The sequence below is a fragment of the Hylobates moloch genome, unplaced genomic scaffold (assembly GCF_009828535.3).
Source record: "Hylobates moloch isolate HMO894 unplaced genomic scaffold, HMol_V3 SCAFFOLD_16, whole genome shotgun sequence".
NCBI classification, from domain to species: Eukaryota; Metazoa; Chordata; class Mammalia; order Primates; family Hylobatidae; genus Hylobates; species Hylobates moloch.
The window spans coordinates 82,625,441-82,650,606 of record NW_026652291.1 but is presented as its reverse complement, the minus strand read 5'-3'; positions in this window follow the sequence as shown (position 1 = coordinate 82,650,606).

Below are 25,166 nucleotides of genomic sequence, written 5' to 3'. Positions count from 1 at the left end.
ATAGCATTAGGAGAAATAATTAATGTAGATGATGGGTTGACGGGTGTGGCAAACCACCGTGGCACATGTATACCTGTGTAACAAACCACGTTCTGCACATGTACCCCAGAACTTAAAGTATAATAAAAAAAGTCTCCCATCAAAGAAAGGCCCAGAGCCTAATGGCTTTATCAATGAATTCCATCAAATATTTGAGAAGAAATAATACCAATTGAACAACTAAAGATGAAGGAATATTTCAAACTCATTCTATGACACCAGCATCACCCTGTTACAAAAACTAACAAGGACACAACCAAAAAACGAAAACTATAGGCCAACATCACTGATGAACATAGATTCAAAAATACTAGCAACAAAATACTAGCAAACTGAATTCAACAACACATTTAAAAGATCATTCATTATGATCAAGTGGGATTCACCCCAGAGATGCAAGATAGATTTAATATATGCAAATCAAACATGATGCATCACATTAACAGAACTAAGAACAAACACCATATGATTATTTCAATGGATTCTGAAAATGCATTTGATAATATTTAACATTTCTTTATGATGAAAACCTTATCAAACTGGGTATAGAAGGAAATATCTCAAAATAATAAAGGCCATGCATGTCAAACTCACAGCTAACGTCATATTGAGCAAGGACAAATTGAAATCCTTTTCCCTAAGATCTGGAACAAATATATCCACTGTCACAGTTTGTATTCAGCATATTACTAGAAGTCCTGGCCAGATCAATTAGGCAAGGGAAATTAATATAAGGGACATCTAAATTGGAAAGAAAAAGGTCAAATTAGGTTTGTTCACAAATGACATGATGTTATATGTAGAAGCTCCACCAAAAAACAGAACTGTTTTAATAAACGTATTCAGTAAAGTCACCAGGTACAAAATAAACATACAAAAATCAGTAGAATTTATGTATGCCAACAGCAAACAATCTGTAAAATAATTCAAGAATGTAATCGCATTTACAGTAACTACAAAGAACATAAAATACCTAGGAATCAATTTACCCAAAGAATTAAAAGATCTATACAAGGAAAACTATGAAACAATGATGAAAGAAATTGAAGAGGACACACAAAAAATATAAATATAATACATAGTCATTGATTGGAGGAACTAATATTGTTAAAATGGCAATACTACCCAAAGTGATCTAAGATTCAATGCAATTTCTATCAAACGCCAGACATTCTTCACAAAAATAGAAAAACAACAATTAAAAAAATTATATGGGACCACAAAAAAAAACCAAATAGACAAAGCAATCCTGAGCAAAAAGAACAAAGCTAGAGACATCACGTCATCTAATCTCAAAATATACTACAGTTTTGTATATTCAAAACAGCATGGTGCTGGCACGAAAACAGACACATAGATTAATGGAACACAGAACCCAGAAACAAATCCATGGATTTATAGCCCACACACTTTTGATAAAGGCACCAAGAATATACAATGGGGAAGACAGTCATATGAAGAAAAAGGAATCTAGGCTCCTATCCATCACCATATAAAAAATTCAAATCAAAATGATTTAAAGAATTAAATCTAAGACCGGAAACAACTGAAAGAAAATTTTGGGAAAATGATCCAGGACATTTGTCTGGGAAAAGATTTTTAAAGTAAGTCCTCAAAAGCAAAGACACAAAGCAAAGCTAGATATCAGGCTAAAAAACTTCTGCACAGCAAAGGAAATAATAAACAAAGTGAAGATACAACCCACAGAATGTAAGAAAATGTTTGCAAAATATTCATCTGACAAGGGATTAATAATCAGAATATATAAAGAGCTCAAACAACTCAATAGCAAAAACAAACAAACAATCTAGTTAAAAGTAGGCAAAAGATTGGACTGGATATTTTTCAAATGAAAACATACAGTTGGCCAATGGGTGTATTAAAAAAGGCTCAAAATCACTAATTATAAGAGAAATGTAAATTAAAAAGAATGAGACATCATATCTCCCCAATTAAAAGGGCATTCCCATGTTTATTGCAGTACTGTTCATGATAGCCAAGAAATTAATGTTGCCACCAACATTAAGAATTTATGTGAAAAATAAATGCTCCCTAATTGGTAATTGACTTTTCAAATGTTAAAAATTTGCGGGGAGGGCGGGATTAGGGGAGGAGAGCATCAGGAAAAGTAGCTAATGCATGCCGAGCTTAATACCTACGTGATGGGTTGATAGATGCAGCAAATCACCATTACCCACATTTACCTATGTAACAAACCTGCACATTCTGCACATGTACCCTGGAACTTAAAATATAAAAAATAAAATAAAATAAAAAATTAAGAAAATATGCTAGAGAACAAGTTTAAAATATTTGTAAAAAGAAAATACAAATATATCTTCTATAGGAAGCAAATAATTTCATAACAATTTTCAAAACCTAGATAAGTAAACTGAAGTATTTTAAAGTAGAATTTGACAAACAGTTGCTTCAACTTAATATTTTATTACAGATATATAAATTTTGGCTATGTGGTTCCTAGGAATAATGTATTTTCCAAGTCCAGTTCATTTCATTCATTAGAGAGAATACTCTGCATAGTATCTTTATATAAATTATGTATTGTTACATAAGACTTTATGTAAGAATACATATGTATTCTTACATATGAACTTACATATGTAAGTTCAAAGAATTTTCTTTTCTTGGAAGGAAGTGGATATATTTTAACAAATACAGAAGGTACACAAAATAAAAAGTTGTTTAATTCATAGAGGTCTACTCAGAAAATCATGGATGTGTTGGGACTCCATTCAAATCATGCTTATGAAGTAACATAAGACCATTTTTTAAAGATCGGAGAAAAATCTGAAAAACCTTTCAGCATTTCTCAACGAAACAGCATATACCAAGTGATGTGACAAATTGAAATACTTAATTAAATTTTCCTTATGCATTTGTTTGGAATGTACGAGTGAGAAGAAACATTTGCAATAGTCTGTGGGCTGAATTTTCTCACATTTGTATTTCACATCTTTTATGCAGGCCTCCACATGAAACAAAGTGCTTTCTTGTGATTAAGCAATATAGTAGTTTGGAAAATATGTATCTCATCAAGATTCAGTCTTTAAAGGGAAAACCCAAAGGGACAATGTCTTGAATAGAAGAGCTCCCAACATATATACATATATATATAAATGGAAGAAAATGTTTGCAAAATATTCATCTGACAAGGGATTAATATTCAGAATATAGTAGAATATTTTAGAATTGCTTGCTAGTAATCAATACATATATATAAAATATGTATACATACATATATATACACATATATGTATACATATGTATACATATACATATACATATATACATATATACACATATATACATGTATAAAATATATATATACATGTATATAATATATATATAAAATATACATGTATATAAAATATATATACATGTATATAATATATATATAATATACATGTATATAAAATATATATATACATAAAATATACACAGAAAACACTTTTACTTGAGTGCCATCTTTGTCCTTATTAGGATATAGAAACTAAAAGCCAGGCCAGTCATTGACATATGGACCAAGATATGCAAAGGACTAAGACAGTATCTCTCTCTTACAGTGTGGAAAACTGTCTAGAAAAGTAGAGTGCCTCTAAGAGTGGTGAGAGTTTGCTTTAATTTGGCCTGCGCTCTGAGATCCTAGAGTTTAAGTCGTCTGGTGGCCCAGAAATGACTCCAGGTGGTAAAGGAACAAGGGGCAAACTCTCTCAAATCCTTCCCTCTTTCAATAAGAGAAATTCCAGTTTTCACTCTTTTCTATTTTTGGTTTCTCTACAGATTTTTTTGAAGAAAGGCTTCAAATTTTTTTTTGAGAGGACTTGCTTAAACAGCATGATGTCATGAAACTCAATCATATATATTAAATGTAAAGAGCTAATATTGTCTAACTTCTTTACCTTTCATATAACTGGGACTATAAATTCTTTGGATAGACTAATGAGATTGAAGGGTAGAGTAATTTCTGATATCCTTGCACTATACTTTAAAAATGTTTCTAATTTTGTATAAAAGAATAAAATTCATTAATTTATAGGGCATTTTTCCCTTGAAAGATGAAAATTATTTTCAGAATTATAGAAATAAAGCTAGGTCACTCGATATTTGTGACTTTGCTAAAAAGTAAGCAAAGGAATCTTGTCAGTTTTTACTCTGAGAACACTTCTTAGCTCTTCTTTGTCAATTACAGTTTTTCCTTTGTCTATTGCTATGGTTTGGCTCTGTGTCCCCACCCAAATCTCATGCTGAATTGTAATCCCCAGTGTTGGGAGAGGGACCTGGTGGGAGATGACGGGATCATGGGGGCAGATTTCCCCCTTTCTGTTCTCGTGATAGTGAGTGTTCTCACAAGATCTAGTTGTTTGAAAGCGTGTAGCACATCTCCATTCACTTGCTCTCTCTCCTGCCCAGCCATGATAAGACGTGTTTGCTTTCTCTTCACCTTCCACCATGATTGTAAGTTTCCTGAGGCCTCCCAGCCGTGCTTCCCGGACAGCCTGAGAAACTGTGAGTCAATTAAACCTCTTTTCTTCATAAATTACCCAGTCCTAGGAAGTTTTTTTATAGCAGTGTAAGAATGGACTAAGAAACCTATCTTGATTTGCTTCTTCCCTAAATAAGCGTGTCTGGCAACCTGTGGCCAAGTACCACAAAAATATAAACCAGAAAAAATATTTGGTCCTGTGAATAGAGACTAAAAAAACAGATTTGGAAATATGAAGCATAAAAGTTTTAGGGAGCATAAAGGGTCACGATATCTTACCCATTATCTATTTCATTTATTAGGCAAAGTTACATAGTTTTATATATATATCTATATATATATTTATATCTATATATTTATATATTTTTATATATATATTTATATATATATGATGTACAACAGGCTGTTTTGGTACACATATACATAGTGAAATGATTACTACAGTTAACAAATTAACCTATTAATCACTTTCTATAGTTACCTTTGTGTGTGTGTGTGTGTGTGTGTGTGTGTGTGTGTCAGTGGTAAGAGCATCTAAGATATACTCTCAGCAACTTTTCAGTATACAATATTAACTCTAGTGATCATGTTGTATATTAGATCTCTAGACATATTCATTCAAATAACTGCAAATTCGTACCCACTTTTCATTTTTTTCCCTTCCCTGTCCCTAGTTGCTAAATTTCTACCCTTTGTTTTTATGCATTTGATTTTTTTTTTCGGTTGTACAAATATGTGAGATCACATAAGATTTGTTTCCTTGTGTCTGGCTTATTTCACCTAGTGTAACATCTTCCAAGTTTATCCACGTTGTCACAAATGGTGACATCTCCTTACTTTTAAAAAATATGTATCACAATTCTCTTATGCATCAACTGATGCTTAGATGATTTCCATATCTGGCACTATTGTGAATAGTGCTGCAATAAATATGGAAGCAGAGATATCTTTATGAGGTGTTGATTTTAATTACTTTGGGTATATACCCGATAGAAGTATTGCTGGGTCATATGGAAGTTCTATTTTTAATTTTTTGAGGAACCTATATACTATTTTCCATAATGGCTGTGCCAATTGACATGTCTACCAACAGTGTACCAGGGTTCCCTTTTCTCCACATCTTCACCAGCACCCATTATCTCTTTTCTTTTTGATAATAGCTATCCATACATGTGAGGTGATAGCTCACTGTGGCTTATAATTGCATTTTCCTGATTATTAGTGATTTTGAACACTTTATCATATACCTGTTAGATGTTTTTAATCTTCTTTGGAAAAATGCCTATTTAGATAATTTGCCCATTTTGAAAACCAGGTTTTGTTTTTGCTATTGGGTTGTGTGAGTTCCTTTAATATTTTGGATACTAATCTCTTATCAATATCTCACACATTATCTTACACCATATACAAAAATCAACACAAAATGGATAAAAAATCTAAATGTAAGACCTGAAATCATAAAGCTCTTAGAACAAAACACAATGGAAAAGTTTCTTGATGTTGTTGGCACAACACCTAGAAAGCCCAGCAAAAGAAACAATCAACAAAATAAAAGACAACCTACAGATTGAAAGAAAATATTTGCAAACCATAGTTTGATCTTAAACATAGGGAAGAAAGTAGGAATCTAGAAGGAGAATTTGAGATGATGTCCATTTGTCTTAAGTGTACGTGCAAGAGGAGTTTTAGAAGGGGCATAACACAACCCTAGAAGGAAATGCCAAGTAAATGAGGTGTCTTTTGTAATCACGAAAATTCCACCACTCCAGTACCTAAGTACCCTTCAAACCCAATTTTCTGCTAAAGTATTTCTGGTACAATAAAATGATTACCATTAAGATGCAAAAAGAGGAGATCGTGAAATCTTTTCCAAAAAGAAATTATATGTTGAATACATATTTAAACATGTGTAAGGAAAAGAAACAGGAAAAATTTATTATGTACCTACACTATGCTATACACTTCTCAACTCAGTTCTCTAAGATTCACAGTAGTTCTATAAGACATGTCATTGTCTTATTTTTACAGATTAATACAGCAAATCTCAGAGAAGTATCTTGTCCACTGTCAAACAGTTCATAAGAAGCCAAACCTGACTTTGAGCCCAGAACTTGCTGAGTAAAGACTCATGTTTTACATGAATTCCTAGTGCCAATCAAATATAAAATTCAGCTAAAACCAAGACTAATTCTAATAGTAGGTAATTCAGGCACTGTTGGTAGCTGGTTTGGTGTTGGAGGTGTCACTTTAATCAATATATATACACATGTTTATATATGATCTATACATGATTTATATATATAATATATCTGTATATAGAGATGTATATTTTTCATTTCTCTGACCCATATACCATATCACTTTGAGGGGAATATGTGTTCACAGTAGAATTAGAAGTGGTATACACTCCCTAGAAACCGCCTACCAAAATTGTGTAGTCTCAGGACAGAGAAAAGTTAAAATATGTTGTACATATGGTTGCTTTTTTCTTCAATTAAACATATACATGATCGGTAGGTAAAAAAAAAAAAAAAAAAAAAAGCATAAAAACGTTTTAGGCTTCTTCCAAGACATGACTGTCTAAAGCTTAGTAGTTTTCTCTCTGGTGCAAAATTGAGCTGACATACTTTCATTAAATATAATAATTTCCTTCAATTAAAAAAAGAAAAAAGTCTTATGCAGTTCCAATTTGCTTTCCTGAGTGTTTTCATCTTGAAAACAGCAGGTGAATATGAACAAGTTCAAACCTATTTTTATTTTCTAGTAAATCCCAAATGCCTTAGCTTTGCAAGCTAATAACATCCAGAAAACATGCTGATGTTGGCAGTAAAGAGAGCCCTGAGAGAAACCAGGCATCAGGCTGAGTGAAAGAACACAGCACTGGGTTTTCAAAAGAAAAATTTAAAGTAATCAATATAAATATTAAAACTTTAAGGTTCATCTCTTTCTAATTCCCAAATTTGAAATAATATATACTAGATGAATTAACCTGAATTTCTTTTTTAGCCTAGATCAAAATGCATTTCAAACTAAAACCAGTTTAAGTGATATAAAAAGCACCAGATATATACAGTGCAATTAACAAATAAAATTTGATCATCCAAATATTTTTTATGAATATATACAATTATGTAAGTATATGTATACATACATTTATAGGTATATAAATTTAAAGCAGCCACAACTAATTATGAAACTGGAAATAATCCAACGCCATTACCTCTGTAAAGTTGACAATCTAAATTCTAGATTCACACAATTTTTTTAAGAATGTACTGCTTGAATTTTGTGACCCTTAGTAAAACTTATCTTCCAAAGAAAAATAAATGAAGATTTTACTTATTTTCTGCCCTTTCGATTACGTTCTTAAAAATAGTCGTCATTGTGATTGAATACTTTTCCCTCATTTTGATGTTTGCTTGTTTGATTATTTAGGTACAAGAAAATTTCTTGTAATTACAATATAAATAATAGATTTTTAGAATGAACTTAATTTCCCATTGGGCTGTTGAACAAATGATTGATATTGCTGGTTTTTGCACTATATGTAGCTTGGCAGCACTGACATTTTGTACACTTACTATAGTATGAATAGTTCTTCTATTAAAACAACACACTACTCTTAGATGGCAGAGGAAATATATATGTACGTATTTTTGAATACATAGCTGGGGATCAAAGGAAACTTTATCTTTTGCAAAGATGACAATGATGACAGTAAAAATGAAATTTCCCTGTGGAAGAGCCATATAAGCTTTTAGAAATGGATATATCTTTAATAAGAGAGAAATGGTTAGAGTAAGCAAACTATAAACACCTGTAAGAGTCACGATCATCACATTCTATATCAAAGAGCAGAAACAGCATGGAGATATTTCAAGTACACAATGGAATGTCTTTTCTTCAACCTTCATTTGGTACATATTTGGGCAAGGTTACAGAGAAATGTGGGGACCTAATTCAGCTCATAGCAGTGTTTCAGAAGTTGAAGTCCCAGCTTTGTTGACAGATAGATGAGTTGGGGATGCTGCTTACTTTTCATGTAGTGGTCAGGGAATGACTTAGAACCTTAGTGGAGTGACCTTAGAAGCCAGGGAAGTCTAAGAGCTTGCAATACTTCTCTAAACAGTTTCTTTTTTTAATTATAATCTTATCTTTGTCAAAAAGAAATGGATCTCCCTTTCTATGGTTCCCTGCTATATATTCAAAAATATGCTAAAGATATACTACGCTTGCCTTCAATGACTAATCCATTAATGTTGATGAAAAGATTATTCACAACACATCAGTGGAAAAAACTTTCAATATATCAAGCTACATATGAAGCAAAAAATGGCGGTATCAGTCATTCATTCAATATCTCGATACAAAATTAGGTTCACTCCAAAATCTATTATTTAGGCTGTAACTTTAAGAACATTTCTTGGAGAGATTGCAAAGGAAATTTCTTGCACATAAATAACTGCACAAGCAATGATTCCATGAGAATATATAGAGACCAAAAAAAAAAAGGTACGTAATTTTGCTTTCTGGATTTATGCTTCTGGGGCCTTTGGGACATTCAGGTTGATATTTGCAAATGGTTGTGGATATTCACTTATAGAACTCAGATTCAGTTCAATAATCAGTTAACAAACATACCTGAATGTCAGAAATGTGCCTGGCATGCTGAAGGTTATTGTTATACATTGGTGAATTAAACAGAGTGTGAATCCTATATAGGTTACAGGCTAGTGTGAAAACAGGATAATAAACTTATAATTTGAGAAAAGTACTTCAATTTTCTTAAATAAGTATATGTTGTCAGAATGCTAACAGAAATGTGAACTATTATGAGACCTACTCCATCTGGGGAATAAAAAAGGCATCACTGGGGCTTTGGCATTTATGATAAGACTAGAAAGAGATATAGACTCGTAGTATTTATTTGTATGTTAGATGATGGGGCCACAGTCATAGATGGAATTTCTCAGTAATAATATTCAGAGTGAGGACAGAAAAACGAATTGCAGAGTCCTTGACTAATACCGGCGTTGTATATTGGAAAGAAAGTGAATGTAGAGAAAAGATGCCTTATAATATAGGAGGAACAACTAGAGGTATAAAGAAAGCCAGGGGTGGAATTATAAAAAGGAAGAAGAGACTTAATAAGAGCGGGGGGATAACCAAATTTGACCAAAATAAAAACTGAAGAGAGGCCACTGGGTTTTACAAATAGAGAATGAAACAATAATCCTAACAACATTGAACAGGAGAGTGTTGAGAGAGGAGTGCTAAAGCTAGATAGTATTAGGTCAAGGAGATGAGAAATATGAGACATTAAGTACAACTGTTCTTTCTAAAAAACTGATTCTGATGATGATGATGATGATGGTAATAGTAATAGATGAATAAGGAAGAGAAGACAGAATCTTATTATATCCCTTAACATAAATCAAAAATTTTAAAGTAATTTACATGTATTAACTTGTTTAATCTCTATAAATGTGGTTTGTTTATACATGAAGACACTAAGGCATAGAAAGTTTAAGCAATTTACCCAAAGGTCATAAAGCTAGTAAATCAAGGACCAGGAATTTGATCCAGGAGGTCTAAATCTAAACTCTATGTCTTGTATATTTATGCTAGTAAAGAAGGAAAGGTACAGAATACTAGTTTACTGAATACTTACTATCCTGAGCACTTTACATACAGTATCTCAGCTAATATTAAAAGAAGCCAGTGTGAAAGTTAAAATTGATATCTCCACATTAGAGATGAGGAAACCAAACCTTAGGAAAATTAGATAAGTTAAATAACGATAAAAGTCACATCCAGGTCTGCCTAATGTATTATTTCTTTCATATTTTCTACAACCTTTATTTGGTTTCTATTGTTTCTGGACTTTAGATTCAAAAGAGTGAGTTAATCTTATTACTCTTTTAAACACATTATCATTATCTGTCCATGAATGCACTTCATTATTAACAATGTTTTAAGTAGAGTTGTGTAGATTAACATGACTTACATATAAGTCACAAAATGCCATCAAGTGGCTGAATAACATACAGCAAAAATTTCCAGGTACTACTTTACTGAAATATTAGATGACCCAACTAGGCTTCTCCCTGACTACTTCACTTTATGATTCTTCGGGCAGGTCTGCTTAATTTCTTATCCATTTCCCCTTCCTGGGTATTCGAACTTTCTGTACCTTGTCTTTGGCATATTAACAAGCTCAAGAATTTCTCATATTTAAACACACACACATGCACACTATCCCATAGTGTTCATTTCATTTAGCTCAGTGCTTGCTATTTAACATTCCTAAGCTTTGATTTCCTTGTCTTTAATTGTGAACTGCTGTAAAATACAAATTATGACTCTGAAGGGACATTAAGTCTCTTAGTATAATCATATATCAATTATTCTTGGAAGCTGCAAAACCATTACAGATGTGTAATGGTTATCATATTATCAAACATGCAACTGTAATCCAACATAAATGATGCAATGAGTATAATGAATATGTAACAAATTTCTGAACATATGCCCGTGAGGTTGTCCCCAGTCCATATTTTCAAACTGCATAATATTAAAATCTTAAGAGTTTTCCTCCTTCCTTGTAAATTTGTTATAAAACATAGTAAGTAGGGGAAACTAACTGTAAATTCCCAGAAGACATTTAATTTGTTCTTTAAAGCCAACTGTCTGTGAAAAATGTAAGATAAGACATTGATTTATAGTGAAAGGAAGGAGTTCAATTTCAATCTCCTGCATATGGCTAGCCAGTTATCCCAGCACCATTTATTGAATGGGGAGTCCTTTCCCATTGCTTGTTTCTGCCAGTTTTGTGGAAGATCAGATATTCGTAGGTGTGTGGCCTTATTTTGGGGCTCTGCCTTCTGTTCCATTGCTCTATGTCTCTGCTTTTGTACCAGTGACATGCTGTTTAAGTTGCTGTAGCCTTGTAGTACAGTTTAAATTCAGGTACAGTAATGCCTCCAGGCTTGTTTATTTTTGTTGTTTGTTTGTTTTGGCTTAGGATTGCTTTGGCTATTTGGTATCTTTTTAAATTCCACTTGAATGTAAAACAATTTTTCTTTCTAATTCTTTGAAATACGTAATTAGTAGTTAGATAGGAATAGCATTAAATCTGTAAACTGTCTTGGGCAGGATGGCCATTTTAACAATATTGAATCTCCTATCTATGAACATCCACCATTTTTCCACTTGTTTGTGTAATCTCTGATTTATTTGAGCAGTGTTTTGTAATTCTCATTGTCCAGGTCTTTTGCCTCCTTGGTTAGCTATATCCTTAGGTATTTTATTCTTTTTGTGGCTATTGTGAATGAGATTGTGTTCTTGATTTGGTTCTCAGCTTGGGCACTGTTGTGTACAGGAGTGCTAGTGATTTTTATACATTGATTCTGTATCCCGAAACTTTGCTGAAATTGTTTGTCAGATCTAGGAGCCTTTGGGCAGATACTATGGGGTTTTCTAGGTACAGAATCATATCATCTGCAAACAGGGATAGTTTGATTTCTTCTCTTCCTACTTGGATATCTTTATTTCCTTCTCTTGCCTGATTGCTCTGGCTAGGACTGTCAGTCCCAGGTACAATAGGAGTGGTGAGAGTAGGCACCTTTGTCTTTTTCTCATTTTCAAGGTAAATGCTTCCAGCTTTTGCTCCATTCAGGATGATGTTGGCTATGGGTTTTTCACAGCTCTTATTATTTTGAAGTATATTCCTTCAATGCCTAATTTGTTGAGGGTTTTTAACATAAGGGAATGTCAGATTCTATTGAAAGCATTTTCTGCATCTATGGAGGTGATCACGTGGTCTTTGTTTAGTTCTGTTTATGTGGTGAATCACATTTATTGATTTGCATATGTTGAACTAACATTGCATCCCAGAGATAAAGGTGACTTAATCGTGGTGGATTCGTCTTTTGATGTGCTGCTGGATTTGCTTTGCTAGTATTTTGTTGAGTAATTTTGCATCTATGTTCATCAAGGATATTGGCCTGAAGATTGTGTGTGTGTGTGTGTGTGTATGTGTGTGTGTCTGCCAGGTGTTGGTATTAGGATGATGCTGGCTTCATATCATTAGTTTGGGAGGAGTCCCTTCTCCTCAATTTTTTGTAATAGTTTCAGTAGGAATGGTACCACCTCTTCTTTATACATTTTGTAGAATTGGCTGTGAATCTGTCTGGTCTTGGGCTTTATGCCCACCAGTGGTAGACTGGATAAAGAGAATGTGGTACATATACATCATGGAATACTATGTCCTTTTCAGCAACAATACAGCTGAAGGTTATTATCCCAAGCAAACTAACACAGAAACAGAAAACCAAACACCACATGTTCCCACTTATAAGTGGGAGCTAAACATTGAGTACAAACGGACACAAAGAAGGGAACAAAAAACACCAGGGCCTACTTGAAGGTGGGAGGTGGGAGGAGAGTGAGGATTGAAAAACAAACTGTCAGCTACTGTGCTTATTACTTGAGTGACAAAATAACCTGTACATAAACTTCTGTAACATGCAGTTTACCTATACAACAAACCTGCAAATTTACCGTTAAGCCTAAAATAAAAATGAAAGAAATAAAACACTGATTTCTATGGGATTTTGTTTCATTTTATTACATGGACATTTTATTCATTTGAAAAATTAATCAAGTTCCCAAGTTCAGTATTAAATCTAATAATATAAAGATTTTATATAATTTATATAATTTTAATATAGTTTGTGTAATTTTCTTTGATATGAAATTATTACTTGACTTTTTTAGATAGCCTGTAAATACGTCTGTATCTCTACGTGGATAGTACGAAAGACAATATACTCTGCCAAACATCAATGTGCATTAATAGTAAATTTGTCAGAATGGTCATTTAATAACACCATTTCAGGTCAATTAATACAACATTCTTTATTTGCACAAACATATAAGTAGAGAAATTACAATACTGAGCGTAAGGTATATATTTCTCCTAGAGGTTTTGTTTATTTATAGTTATAAGAGAGGAAAGCCTACAAATATGTGGTCTAAGAACGTTTGAGATGCAAGGGTTGTTAAGCAGCTGTTCAGTTTTGGTTTATTCCATCTGTTAATCTGCACGTTAAGTATAATATATTATGTCATTACAAGAAACAGGGTGCATATTATGGAATATTTAACTCTATCTTTTTTATGAACAGGGTGAAATAACACAGTCACATTTGACAGTGTCACTGACTGGTGAGCTAGACAAGATAAGCTCTTCAATCCAAAAACATTAGAATTCTGTGAACGGCAGGGATTGTAATGAGTGGCGTGGGATTTTGCATTTGCCAGCTGTACTGTCATCCAGAAAAAATCTTTGAGCTTAGGTTTCCTTATCAATGAAATGCTGTGACGACTGACATACAATTTACACATTTTGGTAAAAACTTAGCACTGGGTCTTGAATAGTAAGGCACAGAGGTAGCCACTATTGTATTTTAACCCAGTAGGTTAATAACTTTATTATGAATTTTCATTTATAAATACATATTTCAGTGTAATCTCATACTATCACATAACAACTTTAAAATCAATTTTAACCACTGTTCAGAAATTCTAGTTGACTTTTTAAAAATAACTTTTTATTTTGAAATAGTTTGAGACACATAAGAAATTGCAATAGTTCAGAGTTCCCGTATACCCAGTAGCCAGCTTCCCCTAATGTAGTATCTTACATAAACATAATATATTGTCAAAACCAGTAAACTGATGTTGGTATAATATTATTAACTCAGATACAGACCTTTGAATCGACTTTCAGCATGTATTATTTTGTGTATTATTCTCATTAATATACTATACGCCAAAGGCATGAATACATCTATAAATCAGGCTGTCAGCCAGATTGAACTATTTAAAGCACTCACAGCCATAGCCAAGATGCAGCATGTATCAAGCCTATGATTTGGAGGAATCATGTAGCTAGACCAAATCATTTTTCTATCATGATCGAAAAATCATTTGCACTTTAACAGTATTTTGGTATTTTCATGTGAACACATGATATTTGGTAACGAATCTTGGCCCTTATCAGCTGACTAAATTTGGGCAAGTATTTTAATTTTTCTTTGCCTCAGTTTCCTTTTCTAGAAAAAGGAGATCATGATATTATAGTACCATATTGTTGTTTTGGTAAAATCAGTTAATATAGGAGTGCTGGTAATTTATCTATTGTCTTTTAGCTCCAGGCTTACTATTCTATTCTCTGCCCTGTGATACTGAGACAGGGACTCTGAAAAATAAATGTCTCAAATTTCTGTGTCAGAGGAAGGCCAAATACATCTATACTAGTTAGGTTCTTCCATTGTAAAATCCAAGCAGGAAATTGAAAGATGAAAGCATGGGAGAAGTTGCTATCTTCAGGTTTTTTTTTTTTTTTTTTTTTTTTGAGACAGAGTCTCGCTGTCTCCCGGGCTAGACTGCAGTGGCGTGATCTCGGCCCACTGCAAGCTCCAGCTCCTGGGTTCACGCCATTCTCCTGCCTCAGCTTCCCAAGTAGCTGGGACTACAGGCGCCCGTATCTTCCTTTTTTCAAGTGCTGGTCAGTACATTTCATCAGCAAGCTTATAGCATTCTTCCCTTGCCCCTGCAGGAGTTCCAACAACACCAGCCCTGCACCCCTTTGACAGTCAAAGTGCATCTTGGCCCATATTTCCTCTCCTAGAGAATGACTGAGACACCCTCACACTGAGCATTTACTGAGTCATATCCCTTTTTCAGATACCTGAGAATCAACTGTGTCATTTTCCCCAGAGAGTGAAGCACCATCCCTGTAGGTCCTACTGAGTCCCAGGTTCTGGTCATGCCACTTCTTCCTTTGTGTTCCCTCAGATCTAGTGGTAGTAGATGTTTTATGTAATATTCTACATGAATCCCGCATTGGTTTTGGTTTTTTAGCTTCCTAATACTTTTCTAACCAATTTTGTGTATTAAATTCATTTTTGGTATACCTAATGGGGCTTGGTATCCTAATTGGACTTACAGTACTAGGTACTGTACTACCACAGTAGTACTATGCTACTTGGTATCAGGAGTAGTACCAGGGAGAAAGATATTCAAATCTAGGATTTGGTATTGGTTTGTTTGTGTTTGACCTGGAGTCAAAGCCAGTTTTGGCTGCGCTACTGGACAATGGCAATGGGAAGTAGTATTCCAAAAATCTCACATGCAGTAGCATCACCAGTAATTGAATTATCACCACAAGTTGTCTGGGGCAAGATAATCAGTTAAAAATGAATGCATTGAGGCCAGGCGCGGTGGCACATGCCTGTAATCCCAACACTTTGGGAGGCCAAGGTAGGCAGATCACTTGAGGTCAGGAATTTGAGACCAGCCTGACCAATATGGTGAAACCCTGTCTCTCCTAAAAACAGAAAACTTAGCCAGGAATGGTGGTGTGCACCTGTAATTTTAGCTGCTCGGGAGGCTGAGGTGGAAGAATTGCCTGAACAGGGAGGCGGAGGTTGCAGTGAGTGAAGATCACACCACTGCACTGCAGCTTGAGAGGCAGAGCAAGACTCCATCTCAAAAAAAAAAAAAAAAAAAAAATCAATGCTTTGAGAAAACAAGTGACCACTGAACTTGACTGTGATGGTATAAATTCTAATGATGAAGATTGTAAGGCACGATTGCAGTTTCTAACGACACCGCAGAGTTTAAGAAAAGAAAATGAAAAATCGAGGGATTTAAATGATCAGTTAATAATATATCAGAGAACCAGAGACCCTTTGTGATAACCTTAAATTAATCTCAAATTTTTATAGCCAAAGTGAATATATAGTTAAAAATCAGACCTATATTTTAAATATATAGGTTACAGAAGTTATATGTAAGTATCTTTCGTGATTATTGAGGCATTGATTAAGAAGTAGTGGGATCTTGAGGCTTGAAATAGTAACATTAGTTCTATTAGAATAAAACTGAGAATTTTAAACTGCTAAGCATTTTTGACTCACCCTTTCTGACAGGAACAGCCCAGCCCCTTCTCACTTGAACGTAGATACTAGTCTTTCTGTGCTTAAAGATCTTTATAACCAAACTTGAAGTTGTTGCCTTGCAAGAGGGAAGTTATTTTCCTGAAGACCTAGTGTATTATCTCTCATTGCTTTTAGATTTGTAGTGTTGGATCTCAGCATGCTCCAGGGAGGGTCAGTGCAAAGTCTGACATAGAAGGAAACATCTTATACTCCAGAAGAATTGTGAAACTTTGTAATTTTTTATATGTAGCATCCTGAAGAACACACGTGTGATTGTCAATTTTAGACGTCGGCTTGACTGGATTAAAGGATACACAGTTGGTGAAGCATTATTTCTGGGTTTGGCTCTAAAAGTTTTTCCCAAAGAAATTGGCATTTGATTCAGTGGACTGAATAAGGAAGATTCACCCTCACCCGGTGTAGGTGGCACCATCCAATCCTCTGAAGGTCTAGATAGAACAATAAAAGAGGAAAGGGAAATTCTCTTCCCTGACTCTGTCTTTCTCTCCCTATTTAAGCTGAGACACCCATTTTCTCCTGCTCTTGGACATCAGAACTCCAGGTTCTCTGGCCTTTAGACCTTAGGGCTTGCACCAGTGGTCCTCAGAGTCTCAGTCTGAGGCCAAAGGCATGAGATTTATACCACTGGCTACCCTGGCTCTCAGTCCTTCGGACTTGGACCGAGCCACACTACTGGCTTCCATGGTTCTCCAGTTTGCAGATGGCCTGTTGTAGGAATTCTCAGATTCCATAATCATGTGAGCCAATTCCCTTATTAAATGTCCTCTCATCTATCTATCTGTCCATCTGTCTTTCATTCTATCATCTATTTATCTGTCTCCTATTGGTTCTGATTCTCTGGAGAACCCCTACCAATGCAACATGTGTTAGTTCAAGCAGGAATGAGCATACATTTGACTGGTCCAATTTATAGGTATAGTAGCACATGAACAGATATTTTGGATTTAATGTATTAGTTTGAGGAGTTTGCTTGAATGTTTGGCTGAAACCCTTGGTCAGTGGTAGCCTAATGTTAGAGTAAGATGCTAAAACTTCCCTGGGATAATACAGAGAAAAAAATCCAAAGGCTTAAATACATGAAAATGCAGAGGTAGATTTTATCATCTGCATTCTGCATTTTAATTCCCTATTATATACCCTGAGAAAGACCAGAAGGTCTTCTTTCAGTAAAGCAGCGGGAAAGAAGGAGGCATGAGCATCCTTGAAAAGCTCTGGGTGGCTGTCTCTGTAGGCTGAGGATAATGATGAGAGTTGCTGCCATTGAGATGAGTTCCCTAATTTCAATCAGGATGATGGGACCCCAACTGATACAATAGGCAAGCTCTCTAGTAGAATACCTGTCAGAGAGTAAACAATCTATAAATGTTGACTAACATCAATCATATATTTTTAGTTTCCTGATTGAAGAATATTACCTTCCATTTTGCTAACATGAATGCTGTTATAGTCCAGTACGATTACCAATAGTAAAGATATTCCACTGGATATATAATATACTTTATATATTTAATTTATACTTTATATAAATTAAATTATGTGTCTATACATTCTTAGCATTCTTAGTTAAAAAATGAGAAATACTATTGCCAACGTCAGGTAAAAGAAATGAATGTTCAGTTAGGTTGTTTAAATGCTTTAATATTTATGAAAGGAATGGATATTTTCAATACATAACTGGTAATTATTTATAGGAGGCGCTGAATTTGTTCCTCTGATTTAAGGACAATAGGCCTCTATTTCATTCGTCTACATAAGTGGTCATGATAGAGGCATCTTGAAGATTTGTGAAGGTATTCTTAGTTATTACAGTAGTAGAGATGAGATGCTACTGGCATTAGTGAATAGGGGCTAGGCATGTTATACTTCCTGTAAATCAGGGAACTATATTCTGTCCAGCATTATTTTTAAATATCCTGCCATATTAAACCCACTACAAATATAAATCAATAATACCTAATTTTAAAATAAGTTTTGTTAAGTTCAATTTTAATAAGAATTCCAAGACTAGAGAGAAAGCTTGTCATGAAGAAGAAAGCTTAATTTTTGAGAAAACATTTTCTTAAAATTATTGAATAATGTATTAACTCGTACCATACTGTTTATTCTACTGTATTATGGCATTGGCAACTAAATAAAAATTGAAAATATTTTAGCCTGATCACACACTTAGTACAAAATCAGTAAGTCCTATTGAAAATATTTAACAGAGAAATATGTTTTTAATAAACTTAAAATGAAGTATTTTTAAATTAGCGTGGACACGTCAGACCCAGAGTTTCTTTATATTTCACTAATAGATATTACTGTAAAAATCTTAAATTATTTCTAGCCTCCTGACTTTTAATTTATTTAGCATTGTAATGGAACGTCTACAATAAGATTATTTATTGAGATTATTTTTAAAAGTATACTTGGAGCTTTATGTTTTTAATCATACAGATAGATTATATTACTTATAAATTTTATTTCAGAGTAGTCAAAGGCAGCATTGGGTCTTACAGGGTCCGGGCCTACCGCTGTGTATGTAGTACTATATTAACATTTTAAGGCTCTTGTTATATGCTATGCACAGGGCTACTAACTATTCATGTGAAACCTCTGTTGATTCTCATAACTAACATTTTGAAATCAATGCTTCTATTACTCATTTAGGCTGACAGCCTCAACTATTTTAATGTAACAAATATTTTAACTTAACACATTCAAAACTGAACTCCTGAACTTTCTCCCCAAACTGGCCATCTCAGTTAATCAGAACACAATGCTTCAAGGAGGAATGAACAAAAACAAAACATCAAAATCAAACAAACAAATACAAGAAACAAAACAGAACAATAACAACACTTCAATCCATGTTTGACATGTCTTATTCTTATAACTCCGTCTGTTAGGAAATGATATTGACTCTCTATTCAAATAACACTCAAAATACAACCAGAATCCTGCCACTTCCTAACATCTCCAAGCTACTTTGGCTCAAGAACCATTTTTTCTCTCTCTCTTTCTCTCCTTAATTATAGCAACACGCTTCTAACTGGTTTCCTTGCTTCTCTACGCTTGTCTCCGAATGTCTATTTTTGATACAGCAGTGGCCCCTTTAAAACATAATTCAGATCTGTTCCTGCTTAAAGTCCTACATGACAACTTTCAGATCATGACCTGTTCCTGCTCAAAGTCTTCCATGAGATCTTTTTATTCTATCTTGAGGTAAAAGCAGAAATCCTTACAATGGCCTGCAAGGTCCTATATTGTTGGCACCTATAAACTCCGTAATTTTATATTGTATTTCTCTGCCCCTGTCACATCACTGTAAATACACTGGCCGTCTTGCACATCTTCATTCACATCTCAAGGTCTTCGAATTCCCTGTTTCCTCTGTCTGGCAGGCTCCTTCCACAAGAATTGTTCTTCACTTTTAAGTTTTTGCTCAAATGTTTCCTTTTCCTTGAAGATTACGTTGGCCAGTCTTCTAAAAATTGCGAAGACATACTTCTCAGCATAGTGCCCTAAACCCTGCTTATTTTTTCCCCCACAGGTTTTCTCTTGACAAAGGTTTTGCTTTGACAAACCTACGTATACTGTTTGTAAAAGCAAAAATTGAAGTAAAGTTAAATAGGTAAGAATGACTTCATTCAAGGCTATTGCAATAAGGTAGAGATACCAAAGCACAGTCTGAACTCAATTATACTGAAACAGAGGACTGGAGAGTTTTTAAGAGCTGGAGTGGGAGAAATCAAAGGCCCTCTGTGTTTGCTAATTGAGCTTACTGTAAGAAAAAGGAACGTTTTTTAAATTTTCATGCTATGAAGTAGTATTACAACTTGAACCAAGGTACCCACTTAAATCAGGCTCCTACGCTCCCAAAGAGAGCAGGAGATAGAGGCACTATCTTTCTTGACATTACATTTCAAAGTGTAAAGAAAAAAAATTTTCAAAAAAAGATAGCCCTGGGTTGTAAAACTGGCAAAAGGCTATAAGAATACTTACATCTAAAAGGAGCAGATAAGTAATTTGCAATTACAAGGTTTCTAAAGTAAATGCTCAAAGACAAAGGAGTAGAGGAACCTCACTGGTTAGGTCATCTGGATTCTGTAAGGACCTGGGAGAAAGGGCAGTTGGGGGCCTTGATGCGAGAAGAAGACTGTCTAAAGTTGAGTCAAGCTGAGGAGAATGGTAAGGCTGTCTTGGTTATTTCAGGTTGTCTCTTGCCCTTCACCCGCAAATATGAAGCAGGGTAATTTTGTCTGTTTTGTTCACTGCTGTTTAAAAAAATACTGGGAAAAATTCCTTCTGCTGGATGGGACTGAGGTAATGATATAATTTGTGCATTTTAATACGGTACAATATTTAAAGTAGAGAAATAATTTGGTCATGAAAAGGTATTAAAAGACTAATATTGGAAAAGATAAAGTTTGATTAATTTATAATTGTTGAAGACTAGACGTGTAAATACTAGAAAACACTAGTGGACATGTTTTATTTAACATGTTTTTCAAACTGTTTGTCCATCTGGTTCTCTAACCAGCATTTATTTCCTATCATACTGGGAACTCAAATAGAGAATTTGATTGAATTAAAAGATGCATAATTCTTCTTTTACTATAATATCATTTTGTTTATTTCTTATACTTTTTTTTAAGTCCTGATCATCAGAGCACACTGATATGGTGATTGATGGAAAGGCTTTTCTATGTACCAGCAGATTTTATTTGTGCAACTAATTTAAACAGATAGAATAACTGCAGTCTTAACCTACCACTGGACTATATTTATGAGCTGTCAAGAATGTAATGATATGACAAAGCAGGCAGTTGTGAAGCTTATACATAAACTCTGACTTAAGATTGACTTTAGAAAAAGGCAGATATAAATATTAGGGAAAAATTATATATTCCCTCAGATGTAAAATTTGCAGGTAAAGAAAGGCATATTTAAATAATATAAACAGTGCTAAGTTCAAAGCATACTTATTATCAGGAGATAAGGCATCATATGGCCCAGTTATTTTAAATTTTCTTTTGCCATCTTGATACCACAGTATGTAGATATTAATAAAAAATAAAGAAATTCTATAATTTATTAAAGTATTGTTTTATTTGTTACATTCATGAGTTTTAGGGTTTATTACAAATATTTATATTTTGAGAAGTCCAACAGTCCTATGATGATTTGAGCTTAGAATATGTGTAAACCATTCATGTTCATAATAACGTACAATTTTGTATATATTTTAGATATTAAACACAATAGGAAAACTTCATATATATTATTTCTGAAACAAAGGATGGTATTAAACCAGAACAGAGCTTGTTGGTGAAAGTTCCTGGTATTTTACAAAAATAAAAAAATGAGACTGCAAAGGGTTAAGGAGTTTGTGCAAGGTCACATAATTAGTTCAGTGAGAGAGGGTCTACAGTAGAGGTTTCTGCTCTGCTCTGGGGTAGTCATTGCATAGTGCTCTTGGTAAGTGCTGTAATGAAGTACTCAGGTGGCTTAAGAAAGCTTATGCCAGTGCTGACTTCTCATTTATTTTGTGCTCCATATCAGTTTTAAAACCTCTCTTCTGGTCCTCAAAGGAAGGGCATACTTTGTTAAAGGAAATTAATATTACCATCATCATCCAGTATTATCTTCAGGAAACAAAGCCACCCCCATTATTCAAATCCTCAGATTCTTATGTTCGGAATAGGCATATTCTAATTATCAGCAAATGGTTAACCTTACAGATTCCTTTTTAATTGCTCTTAATTCTTAATTGATGAGCTATAAATACTCAAAAGAGCTTTTAAATGAGACCTACACTTATTTCTCCTTGAGAAAAGAAGGATTACAACACAATTTGACATGCTATGAAATATTCATCAGTAAGGTAGCCTCTTTGCTACTGAAAACAAAAAGAAGAGGAGGCTTGGATTCTGTAGTTTAGCTACAGAAATGAATTTCAAATGCATTTCAAAATGCTTAATTTTAACTCTTCTTCAGTCTCTGAAACTCTCTACAGGAAATCTGTATGAGTTACGAAAAAAAACAGTGTTTGTTAAAATCTCAAAATTGATCTGAAGTTCAACAGCCAAATAGACCTTCCCCTGATGTCCTCTGATTGTGCAAGCTACTCTCAAATCTCCCACATTTTTTAAAGGACAAACATATGGACTACCTGAGTAATCTATATTTTTTTCTATAAAAATTATTTTAGAAGTGATTTCCACTCTGGATTTTGAGAAACAAAATGATATCTAATAGGCAATAAGAAGACATATGAAAACAAATTAAATAAAACCATTGGAACTGAATGCATTTTTTATTAGATATATAAATCTTCTGTTCTTTTATTAAGTCCTGAAAAGATTTATTAAATTTTCCTTGATTTGAGAAACACTTCAGAATTGTAATAAAAAAGATGGATGGATTTTAATCCAGTTTTCATAATGATACAATGGGTTGATTGCAGCATTTTGATGTGGGGAATATAAAAATATTATAAAGGAAGATTTATTTTTAAATTACAGTTTTTGAAAGTTTTATAATAGATTCTGTAGTACATTCAATTGTCATTAACCACTGGGTTTCCTCTTTAATATTTGTCTATCAAATGATCAATTTTTAATTCAGATGAATTATCAAGAATATATTTTTTTAAAAAACATCAAAAACTATAAAAAATAAACTATCTTGAAAACATTGCATTCTTGTTACACATAAAACCATAGGCACAATAAATAAAAAGTAATATTGCTATATTTACTGTAATTGTATTTTTGAGGCTGTTTTTTACATAATATCCTCTTTTTTGAGGCCTAAAGAAAAACATTTTCTCCATGTTTAAGCCAAAATTTGTTGTGCTTTTCACAAAGCTCTTATATATTTTACCCACTGATGTTGTTAATTGTGTGCGTGTGTTTGTCCCTGAAAAACATAGATTCACATTTGTAACTCAATTCTAGTAACAGTAAAGGGCTATATTGTATTCCAGTAACAGTAAATTCTAGTAACAGTAAAGGGCTATATTGTATTTCAGCAGAGTGGAGGGCACCACTCTGCTCCCACTGGTTACCAATAATTACCCAAATTACTCATCTTTCAGGTTTCATTTAGTAGAACTTCCCTTCCTCCCTTCTCACTCACTGATTCAGTCACATGAACTGAACTAGAACTATCTTCTTTCATCCATCTTCTTCCATTCACTCAACAAATATAAGTTGAGAGCCTACTACATGTCAAACTCTCTTGGAGGTCTTGTAACTAACTATAGAGGTAAAACAAGTGGAAAATTCCTTCCCCTCATAAAGCTTAAAATCTAGAGAGAAAAGAAAGAGAACAAACAAAGAAAAAATGTATTTTTCAACTGGTATTATGTACAATGACATTTACTAAAGAGGTGAAAGGAATATGGAGAGGTGTATTAAAGGAATATGTTATACATGGTATTCATGAAAGTCCTCTCTCATTAGGTGACATGAGTAGCAACGTATAGGAAGAAAAGGTTTGAACTGTGGGGATTTTTGGGAAAATATGCTTGGCTTATTCAAGTAAAGCAAGGAAGTCAATATGGCTAGAATGAAGTGAAGTAGGTGACAGTAATAGAAGAAAAACTATCAGATTATGTATACTTTTATGAAGACTTTAGTTTTTCCTCTGAATGCTATTGTAAACTGTTGGAAGGTGTTGAACGATAGAATGTTAACATTTGATTTATGTTTCTAAGGATCATTCTCAGTGCTGTTTGGAGAAGAGTCTTTAGAAGCGCAATGGTGGAGAATGGAGATCACTTAAGATACTACTGAAATTCTCCAAGCTGCTAGAAGTAAACGTGGTAAGATGTAATTGAATCTTAGGTATATTTTGAAATTTGGTGATTGGTGCGACGTAGAAAGTGAAAGAAAGATGTTTCAAGGACCACACCAGCTTTGGAGCCTGAACAACCGGTATAATGGAGTTGGCATGTATTGAGTTGGGGAGACTGTGAAAAGAGCACGTTTGGAAGGAGTATTGAGAGTTTTTCTTTGGACATGCTAATTCTAAGATGCCTAATAGACTGCCAAGCAATTTTATTAGTCATTTGGGTAAAAAGTCTAATACAAGGAATAAGTCTCAATTGGAAACATAAATTCGTAATCACCAAATTTACAGATGATTTGTAAAGACATGAGAGTGCATATAATTTATTCAGACAGCATAGCTAGAGAAGATGTGGAAACCATACCAAAATTTAAAGTTGGTGAATAAAGGGGAACCAGCATTTTTAAAAAAATTAAAATCATTGATTAGAAGAAAAGAGAAAACAAATTTCCTGGATAAAATAATTGATAAAGTGATGGCATCTTAGTTTGAGTTCCCTTGAAAGCAGAGCCTGAGATAAGAACTGGGAAAGGATAGTTTATTTGGGACATTATCATGAAGCCAGAATGAGGGAATGGCAAGAATGATACAGAGAAAGATCAACACAGAGGTGCATTATTAATCTGGTTACCACTGTGGAAACTAGGGCTTCTCAGAATTATCAAAAGCTCCCCTTCCCCAGTTCCCATTTTCCACTGATGGAGGATTGCTCTCGGGAACGTTGACTTCCCTATCTATCTTACCAGGCTTCTTAA